Source organism: Anser anser (assembly GCF_964211835.1).
Source record: "Anser anser genome assembly, chromosome: 10".
Lineage (NCBI taxonomy): Eukaryota > Metazoa > Chordata > Aves > Anseriformes > Anatidae > Anser > Anser anser.
The window spans coordinates 5,367,268-5,378,390 of record NC_139730.1 but is presented as its reverse complement, the minus strand read 5'-3'; the positions used below and the strand labels follow the sequence as shown (position 1 = coordinate 5,378,390).

Genomic DNA, 11,123 nt, shown 5'->3' with positions numbered 1-11,123 from the left:
TGGAAGCACGTGAACAGGTTTGGCTCCACCACCCAAGCTCCAGCCCGATGACCTTGTCAGTGGGGCAAACCACAGCACAGACTAGAAGTGTCTGGAGAAAAATGTGCTGAGGATTTCAAGGGAGAAAAATACTAAAATAAAAAATAAAAAACCCAAGAAAACAAACCAAGACAGAAAAATGTGAAAGCCATTAAAAAGCGTGGCTTAAACTTAAGAATAAATGCAATGGCATAGTCACATTCTTTAAAAGCTTTGCTCCGCTCAGAATGGCTTTGTTATTAGTGATTCTTAATGCATGAGATAGTGGTTTGGAATAAATCTTTAAGTAATTCAAAACAAGGACTCTTCAGTAAATAGTTGAAATTAAAGGGGGAGTTAGAGTCATCTGGTTTCCATTAGGATGATAAAATAGTTCACTTGAAACCTTTTACAAGATGCTTTGTTACTGGGAGGTGTCTGTGCATCTCACTCCATCACTAGCCATTTGACACAACATAAAAGGCTTCAAAAGCCATGCTAGGCCTCTTAATCAAAAACTAATTGTAATAGATATTGGGGAGTGTTAACACTGTGACCGCTAGGTTGTATCTCCAGTATATAAGCAGGAGTGAACATTAAACACAACCCGGAGTTGATAGGGCTTATCAGAATTTCAGAGTTAAGTGCTAAGTACTGCAGCCCGGTATCTGCACGCTGTTGCTTTGTACCACTTTTGGAGTTAATTGCATTGTAGGACTCATCTCAATGAAATTTATAGCAGCCTTAGAGAAACTGGAAGAGCCGGGAAGAAACTGAGGCAGTTTACAGTTCAGGTTAAAAAAGATTGAAGTTTTGACTTCAGCATCTAACATATTTGCTTAGGAAGAGTGGTTCCCCCCCATCCATCCCTCCACATTTTACCCCAAAATAAAAACGAGCTATTTCTCCCTTTTGAAGCTTTATTTGCAGCTAATGCTGTGGCAGAATTATGGCACCAGCAGATGCAGGGCTCCCCAGCACAATTCTGTCCCTAAAATTGTCAGTGAATTGACACACATGCTTGCTTCCCAGTCCCGTATGCCTTATGATTGTTCACATGAATATTCACAGTGCTCATGGAAACAGCTTTATTGATTTTACTGAACCAGGGTGGGATCAGAGTTACTGATTTTAACTTAATTCATGCATTTTTCCAGATAACAGATGACCTTAATATTTACACACTATTGCACCATAATAAACCCAGGCCAGATCCTCTGCTGTTATATGAACTGCTGAAAATAAGAGTTCAAATTTTTTAGCGAGGAGCTCAGAACCAGACTGTCGTACAGTGAGGAAACCAGAGACATGGCAATTTACTCCAGCTGAGAATGTAGCCCACAGTGTAAAATTCCTTGCTCAACGCAGTAAAGTGCATTAAAAAGTGCTGTTGTTATTTCTCATGAGTTCATTATAACCTGTATTCTACCAAAATCTCTAGACAGCTGTGTTCCTTTTTACTCCAATTTCAAACAATATAATTAAAAAAAGCATTCGATGAAATGTAGACACTTCTACCATTTATGCCAGAATGCTGGCACCATCCAAAATCAGCTAGTCTGTAAATACCAGATTAGGATCTGTGAAGCGAAGGCTTTTATTCTGTGAAAGCATATTCAAAAGAAAGTCTCAACCTTTCTTGGTGAAGAATAAGCTTTATTTGTAAAACCCATAATTATCTCAAATGTTCTGTGGGGCTGGGAGAGCTGCGAATGTTAAAACAAAACATAAGGAAACAGTTTTGGACATTTAAGCAAAGGCAAATAAGGATGATGTACTTTTCCCCTATTAGTTTACTATATAAATGAGAAGACATTACAGAGTGAAACTTAATTAAAGTAATTGACCAAATTGCATTTTGTAGTAGTTATTGTCGTTAGCAGCCCTGACTCCTCTGTCAAAAGGATTTGCTGGAGATTATTTCTAAGGGGTATTTATTATGAATATTAATCTCTTCAGTAAGTACCATCAACGTATTAAAATTCATCTGAAGCACTTTATGGAAGACTGCAAACAGAAATGACTGGTGAAAAACAAGGTGTCTAATCATGTTAGCTTGGTTCACACATGGTTAAACCAAGAGTAGAACAGGGACAAGAAACATAATAAAAGCTATATTGGATATATTATGATGAAAATGTGCTTAAAGAGTACCTGATTTTCAAAGACATTCAGGCTGCACTACCAGGAGTGCTGATGACTCTGCTGTTCGAGGCAGGTTTTTATATAGTCTTGCACTACCTTGCTGATTCTTCAGCTCATATGCTAATTTCTGTTTGATCTTTTTAGTGATTGTTTGCAGAAAGTATATAATTAAGGAGGGGCAGAATGCCTGTGGAGAATTTGTTTCACAGGTGCTACCCACGCTTCTCACACAGACAACAGACAACTCAGGTTCGGTGCTCAACACCCCAAAGTGCAGCAGTCAAGCCCCTCTCTTCAGCAGGGGGAAGGACACATTTTTAATTACATCTCAAACGCAGGTATGAAGAACTGCATGGAGTTGCAACGCTGTCTACTCCACTAGCTTAAATGATACGGCCTTTTGTGCTCAGTGCTGCTTGATCTTCAGCAAAAGAAAAAAGTGGAGGTGAGATGAGAAGGTAGAGGAATGGCATTTAAAAAAAAAAGGGGGGGGTGGTGCATAAAACCTAAAAATTCTTGACCCACTCTTTTCGATTTCCCATGCTCTGGAGACAGGGTTTGAAGAGTGGTGGCTGCATGCCAAAGGGAGAAAAGGCGCTGCTGAGATTCCCAGAGCTGCAGAATGGGTTGGTCTCGGTCCTCCACAGCCTCACCTCTTCCCTTGTCTCCTCCACCTCTTTGCTTTCAATGTTTTTTCCTTCCCTTTCAACAAAGCCATCTGCAACTTTCATACCACCTGTGTTTAAAATGAACACCTGACAGCAAATAAGCCCTAAGTATACACAAGTTGGGCATCCCAAGTTGTGTTGCAGCTCCAGATGTCAGCTTCTCTTGTCCTTTTAATAAAGGCTCAGATCCCCATCGTTCAGCGTTCTGCCTCAGTTTTGCCAGCAGGCATTCCTTTCCTTTCTTACGAAACAGGCTGAACATTCTCCCCGTGTAAACATTGTTCCACATCTGTTCACGCTGAGGAACATCAGAGCACCATTTCTCAGAAACCATTCTGGTTACGTGTGACCAAACGTACCACAGAGGAACCTGTGTGAGGTCAGTCTCTTCGAAGCTGAGACTTGGAGGAGTCGCTTCACCCCACTGCCACAGTTCCCCCGTACAATCCGTACAATAACTACGATTATCCCCATGTATAAAGTAGCTGGTTAACACTCATACAGCCCTTTGGATGTGGAGATCACTATATAATTGCTAAGTTGAGTTAACACTCAGTTGATCCTCATTTGAATGGCAGGCACAGATTTACCAAAAAATAGGAAAAGAGGGTTTACACACCCATTAGCACCGCTCAGTGTGGCTGCAGCTGCACAATCCGCCTGCTTAGACCAGCACCTTGTCAGCCACTGAACTAGTGACCGGGAAGTAAAAACCCCAAACTAACTATTCCTGAACAGAGTAGAAAAGACAAACCATTTCTACAGCTGAATATAGCAAAAATCCTTACGGGAGCCCACTGATTACACTACTGAGATTTGTACGAACTAACTAGGGTAAATAATTAGACTATATTTTAATTAATATATCAGTGCCTGCTAGCACAATATAGTTAAATTTGTGCCATTATTAAAGCTGAATGAAAGAAAATTGTCCTATTTGTGATGAAATTATAATAGCAAACTTTCCAAGAAAAAGATAAGGCAAGAAAAACTCCACGATGCTATTTGTGCCCAAGGAAGTCAAGAGGTGCCCTTACCTCACCAAGTACCCATGTACCTCTTCTCTAGGTAGCAAACCTGGATATGGCAAAAGCGTCTCTGGTGAACAGGGAAATGAGCCACACACACATATATATATATGTGACACAGATCACAAAATGAGGGCTAAAAATACAGCTCAATTATTCAAAGTATATCATTTTTTCAAGTTTGACCTTGTTATTACTTCCAAGCACCTGTGTCGCTCAAAAGTGGCCTTCTTGCACAAACAGGGAGAAAATACCTGCACATCGCAATGCAGACTTTTCCAAAAACCTGGCTCCCTGGATAACTTTGTGATTTTGGGGAACAGACAACTCCCTCCCTGTGGAGCATTAGCAGGGCATAAACAATGGAGCTACAGGGTGTGTTTTTTTCCAGCCAGCATCCCTGCTTCCACCGAGCATTGGGCTTTCTCCATCTCTTCGTGGACAGGCAACTCCTCCCCATCTTCCATTAGGAGCAAGGAACGGAGGGTAGATTAATCCTTCACTTTCTCTGTACAAAAGAGATGTTTTTTTGTGTAATTCTGGGATTCAAGCACAGTGTTAAATATTTTGTTTTGCTAGACACAGATTGCTGGAAGGGTCCTGCCTGTGTCACCAGGGCTGTGCAACAACTGCATCCCGCAGCAAAGGGACCGAGCTTGCAAAGAAACCCTGCAGGAGGAGAGGCTTCCGAGCCCACTCTTCCTAAGGGGGCAGCTGATCTCCACGTCATGGCAGCCAGCATGAAACACGAGGGCTTGATTTTCAGAAGGTGGAAGGCTTAGCACCTGCTGAAAATAAGACCCACTTAAGTTGTCACCACAGCAGTCACCTTGAAAGATTTAGGCCACACTGTCTGGTTAGCTGGCTGCTCCCCCAGCACTGTCACGTTTATCAAAACCCTCTGACAATTCTCTCCCCTTTCAAAACACTTTTTATTTTCTGATTGCCCATCAAAATTAAGGTGTCAGACTGGTTAATGTTATTGCTCCCCCAGACTTCTCCTACTTTTGGCCTACACAAGGCAGAAGACAAACCCCTTCCCTTCTGCCCCAGCTTCACTTATCAAAAAAGGAGAATGAAAGAGGCACCACACCATTCAGCCTTAGCATTAATCTTCCCTCTGGCCTCTCATTACTTTGCCAATAAGATGATCTTCCTCACACCACGTTTCGATATATTTGACATCTGTCGTAAAACTCGGGTCACACATATCTGTCTTCTGGTAAAATGAGTCATCCTACAGAGACCCATACTATATTGTTAAGGTCTTGCCAGAAATAATTATTGACATATTGTCAACACATCCAGCCTACTGTATTAATAGGAGTCATAAATTACTGGCCTTTTTTCTTCCCTCTACCTAGCAAAGAAATGAGGGGACATGCAGCAGGAAAGCAGGTACACAGCGTTCGGGTGATGGATCCAGGCATGCCTACTCACTGCTTTGGAAAAGCTATGTAAAATTTGATCTTATAGAAGAGAGTAACTCCAGAAATAGAAATTCTTGGTTTGGTACCTTTTCTCTCCTACCTTACCATGACACAGGCTATGCTAGCTCATCAAAACAAAAAACTATTAATTGACCAAAACTTGCAGCTGATAAACAAGAGTAGCTACTTAGGGAAGAGAGGTTAAAGAGAGATGAAAGTTGGACCATCCTCAGCCTAAACACATTGCACTGAGGAGAGAAGTTTAACCTGTCCTTCGTACTCACAGCACAAGATGCAACTTCTCTGTTTCATCACGTATACGCAATGCTCCCCAGTTGATTTCATCAACAACTTAAGTATACTTTAGGATAATTTCCTGCCTTTTTTTTTCCAAGTGTAAGGAATCTTCTACAGCAAAAGGAGAAAGAACAGAGATTACAGCCATAGCTGGAGGAGAAGAGAGGGCATTCATCTTGCACCAGGAAGCCTACAAAGGCTGCTAAGCTAGAGAACATGAAGTACCTCCTGCAAGAAGGCTTTGGCAGACAGGTTTGCTAGGGGGAGGGACAGGGGATGGAAAACCCACCAAATGTCACCTGCACACAGCAGACGTGTTGTGGGACAATATTCCTTCTTGCCCAAATCCAGCACAATTCCCAATCCCCAGTCACCATGCCAAAACTACAAATCCCTTTGAGCAACCTTCCCTTGGTTTTGGATGACCCCACTTGGGATGACACCAAGAGTGAGCTACCAGGCAAAGAGCACATCACAGTGATGCTCCACAGGCCCAGCGGTGGCAAAAACATTACCTCAGTATTTTGTGGTTTTAGTGCTTCCATATCTACAGGAGCACTGAGAGCACCTCAAACTAATTAATAAGCTGCTCTGTATCATTGTGTGTTGCCTTTCTTTTTCCCCTTTGATTCACACACAATTATTTTTAGAAAAAGAAAAAAAAAAGTTTCCTAAAAAAACACAAAGAACTGAGATCTGGCACCGCTTATCTGCTCTGCTCATCACCTCAGTGGCGTATTAGGTTTGTGGGAAGGGGGGGGAGGGAGAAAATGTGGAGGCTGCCCTCACTGCTGTCACCTCCCTAACCCCAAAACCTCCCAGGTCCTCAGCAAGCCCCAAATCCCTTCCTTCCTCATGCTAAAAGCCCTGGCAGTTACATTCACAAAATCCTGGTGCGTATCTATGACCTGTTCACTGTCCACTTTCCATCGGGTTTTATAAGGGGCAGATGTTGCTACAAGGCAGCTCACTTTTACAGGCTGTCTGTGGGTGGCATGTTCCTGGACTCGCTGACTTGATGGCAATTCTGACTTTAGGCTGTAGGCAGCATCAGATATTTGGCAAAGGTGTTGAGTTCTTGGGCAATTCTGGGCCAAAATAAGTGACCTGAAGAGAACATTTTAATTCCTGCTAATTACGGTATCCCTAAATTTGCTCTAGTGTTTTTTCAGGGTTGAATTTAGCAAAGGTAAGAGTGCAGAAAGCCACTCACACTTTTCTGCTTGGGCACTGAGCTCTGACACGCTGGCGGATGCTGTCTTTCATTATTAACTTTGGCAGCATTTAAATTAAGCAATATCTTGACAGGGGAAAGGAGGTGAATGAAGAGCCCTGGGAATATTTTTTTCTCCTGTTTAATTGTACTGCATTTGATGCATTCCAAAAACACTAGAAAATCTGCTCTTTGGAGACAAAAAAAAAAAAAAAAGAAAAAAAAAGTTTATAAACCCCAACTAGCTGAGGTAGTTTGGCAGCACATAGAAGGATAGAGAATTATCATCTGTCCAGGGAAATCCACCCCCCACTTCTCCCAACCCTCTTTCAGCTGGTGCATGCAAGATGTTCCTGCTCACTTCATCCTCAAACATTTAAACACTTTGAGGACCACACACCTACAGCGCGTTATTTGCAAGGCTTTCTGAGCCGAAATCCAGAGTGAGTGCATGTGTATCTGTGGGTGGGAATGGCTGGATAATGTTACCATGATAGCTGATGATAATATTTCTACCAATTGTTAAGCTTCCTAAGTCTCCACTTTGTGAACGCTTCGGCGTATCGTTTTCTGAAAAAAATGCAGCCTTCCTTGCCTAGGGAAAGGTCCGAGTCAATAATGTGTTCATGCGAGATTATCTAGGAGCCTCTGATTTACTCCAGAGGGAAAAAAAAAAAAAAAAGTCTCCCCTACACAAATGCACCTTTCTAAACACTTCAGGGGTCGCATGGTTCACTGCAGGATTGTGTCAGTACAGCCATAAAATAAGGCGGCAGCTCAGGCTGTCTCAGGCTAGCAGGATAGCAGGTACAGCAGAAACACAGATGTGGTGTAGCCTGAGCTGTTTGAAAGTGGCCGCTTGCTTGGGATCATTCTGCTTTTGTTCCAAATAGACATTAGGAAGATGTGTGAGGGATGAAGGAGTGCATTTCTTCAGCGTTTCAGAAAAAAAAAAAAAACAAAACAGTGTGGGAGTAGAGATAATTTTGATGAGTCAAATTCCTAATTCCCTTCAGACCTGTAAAGTCAGTAGGATTTGCTTCACTTTCATCTTAATATGCAAAGTTGGGTGAAGTTAGAACAAAGGAAGGTGGAAAAAATAAATGAGCCTGTTTTTACAAAGTGAGTGTAAGGAAGAGCAAAAACACCAGCAGTCTTCCTGGGGTCAGGACAAAAACAAAAGCAAACTGTTCCTCTGCATAACATACTATTTATCTGGGAACACTCATTCAGGCCCCGTCTTCTGAGAAGTACTCTGCTCATCTTTTTTCCATTTCCTCTGCCATGGTGACTCCGCTGGGCTGCAGCATGTCTTGAGCAAAGCACAATATCCTCTGGGACTTTGTTAAAAATACTGTTCAAGACCAACTTAAGGCCCAATTCTTCTGGCTGCATCATGCTTTTTTCATATTTTCTATCAGTTCCTCTTCTTCCTCCACTGCATCAAGGCGCAAAATTCTTGTTTTAATCCAAGGACGCTTCCCAGTTGGGCCCCCCCACAACCATTCCTTCATCTCAGTCGTTTTTGTCCTGAGCTCAACCTGACTATCCACTTCTCCCTCAAGCAGGATTAGTCTCAGAGCTTCCCAAACTCCATAAATTAACTATAGTTTCACCCGTCAAAACAATCCACCACACACTAATTCTTCAACACATAGAAAATCATTACAACGCTCATTACAATTACAAAATTATACACACAATAGCATTTGTTAAAGCATCCTTTTAATGCTTTCAGTTTTCCATGTTCTTCTGTCTCCTGCTTTCCCTTCTGTCTTCTCTTTTTCCCCAAGTCTTCTGCTTTCTTACACCTTTGGGCCTGCTCCAAAATCCAGTAAGTTACTGGAAAGTCTGATTTCTGAGGCTTTATGGATCAAGCACTTATCACACCACTTCTTTTGAGACAGGGATTCATTTACTACAATTCCCAATTTATCTTGAATTCAGTCCCCAGCTTTCCCTAACTATAGCTATCATGCTCAATGGTTTTGTTCCCCAAGCTCTGCACGAGTGATCTGGGTAGCCCCAGGGCACAGGACTTCCTTTAAGAGATCTGTGAGAATTTAGAAAAGTAAACCTATTGTTAGGATGTTTAAATTTACCACTGAAGAGAAAATTCCTATGGATTCACAATTCAAAACAGGAAGAAAAATCACTGTTGCACATATTTGCAGATTGCCTGATACTAAAAGGTTCCAACTTCAATAAAAACATCTGGATTCTACTGTAAAATAAACAGTAATAATTATACTGTTCATATCATTCTGCTAGGCCCCAATACTCCTATCCTGAGAGCTCTGCTGGTTCAAAGGAGCACTCCTGAACCTTATAAAAGTCAGTCCATGCACAAGAGGAAAAAGCCAGCTCTAAGGAAAAGCTAAGCAATAGCAATGAATCACACGGTTCGTTCGGGAAGCAGAGAACTCTGGTTGTGTTTATCTTTTATACGAACAAGTTCCCTGGCATAGGTCCCTATTTTATTTTATTATTTTTTTCCCAAAGGCCCATCCCCTGTCACGGCAAGCCCCCAGCTGACAGCCTCATTGTCCTGTCGTGGAAAGTCATGATAGATGGCTGCACCGCGACCCTTTTAGACGGTGCGTGTTCATATTATGCTCAGAGACTTTTTTTGATCAATAGTCCATTCAAACCTTTTCACTCGTGATTACACAGAAACATATTTATGTTTACAATATATGTAAGTATAAATAAGTGGCTGGAGAATTAAGACAAGCAAAATGACTTTGAGAGGTTTCAGCATTTCGGAACCCAAAGCAGAGGTATCTTCTGAGTAAACTTGGGCATTTGCAGCATATGCAATATTTTGTAATATTTTAGTCAAAGGAAGAACAGCCAGAATATTTTCATTGTGGGGAGCAGGGAGACTTTAAATAACTAGTTTTTGATACTAGCCATATTGCACTTCACTTTTCCTCAGCACAGAATGCCAGCTTGTTTCTTCAAATTAAGACAATATGCTTATAGTGATGAACCTTATTGGCCATCTATCTTCCTTTTGTAATCTGGCTCTCATCAAGCTGAAATGAAGCCATTTCTTCTGACTGTGGCTGATTAAACACAGAGTAAACCTAGATCTCTGAGGAGGCTCTAATGATTCTCCACAGGCCTAGTGTCAGCCCGGCACCTGCAGCATTCAGCTTCCCCATTTCCATCATAAAATGAAGCATCTGTTACGGAGAAGTGTTATCTTTTTATCATCGCTGGTATCTTTCTGTTTGAATTCACCTACCCCATTTGGTATAAATTACAGCCATTTCATACGTAATGAATGGTCACACAGGATGCACTCTGGTTATTGGGGGTTAAAAGGGCACAAAATCCTTTACTAAACCTTTATTTAACTTGGTGAAAGTTAAGACTACATGGCTTGTGTAAAACCTTCTTTCTTACAACAAACAGGAGGAAATACTTATCACAGCTTAATGCTGAAGCATTTTGATATTGCTTATCTAAATACTGGCCTTTGAGTTTTTTTGGAAGTGATTTGTGTGGAAACATTATTAGTTGCAGGGAAAAGAAACAGAGAAACATGTCCATGCCAAAGACATTTCTGTCTCGGTAACTTGATTAACTACAAGCCTGAAATGTAAAAGTAGACAAGATTTGTTTGCTAGAAAGGATAGTTGCCAACTTAGAACCTGCTGCAAATCCCACAGAAGTCAATTGGCATATTTTCAATGATTTCAACAGTATTTGTTTGGATCAGGCCAAAGATCAGCTAGCGGTTTACATTTTGTGTGGTCCACATGCTCCTCTACATTTTACCTTCTTGTTTTCCATTTCAGCTTAAAAGGGCAACTTTGTCTCAGAAACAGTTTGTTTTCTGCTGGTGGGGATTTAGGATAACTTTGCCAAGCGTTTCATTGTCACCCGCCTACAACATGGATAGTCTGGACAACTTCACATCTCAAAGAATGAAAGGAAACTTCCCAATACGCTCACTTGGAAGCAAAACTCTGCTCATTGCTTCTTGAAGTACTGTGGGAACCAAATGGTTATAAAACCACAACCAAGTAATTGCCACCTATTAACATGTGGCTACAAGGTATGGAGGTGGGGGCAACAACTGCACAAGGGTCTTCCTGGTCAATGAGTGATAGATGTTGCTGGAACATAACAACCTCTTTGACTACATCTGAAGATTGCAAATGAGAGGCAGCCTTCCGTGGTCAATGTTGTAAATATAAAGTCTTCAGTAAACTACAGAACAGCATAGAGATGCTTTAAAGTAGCTAGCTCGGGTACTGCTGTGAGTGAGGCTGCTTGGAGGAGAGCAGAGCTCAGCACCACCTATCTCCTGGCA

General features: G+C 41.6%; 1 long non-coding RNA gene across 2 annotated transcripts; it reads left to right on the top strand.

Moving 5' to 3' along the window:
• Nucleotides 1–1,717: 1,717 nt before the first annotated feature.
• On the top strand, nucleotides 1,718–3,312 carry LOC310905065. Of its 2 annotated transcripts, XR_014588752.1 has the most exons (4): nucleotides 1,718–2,412; nucleotides 2,502–2,608; nucleotides 2,719–2,789; nucleotides 3,085–3,312. It is a non-coding gene; the product is annotated as an uncharacterized lncRNA (long non-coding RNA). The 2 variants fall into 2 exon arrangements; XR_014588753.1 differs by having other exon boundaries at nucleotides 2,719–3,312.
• The last annotated feature ends 7,811 nt before the right edge of the window (nucleotides 3,313–11,123 follow it).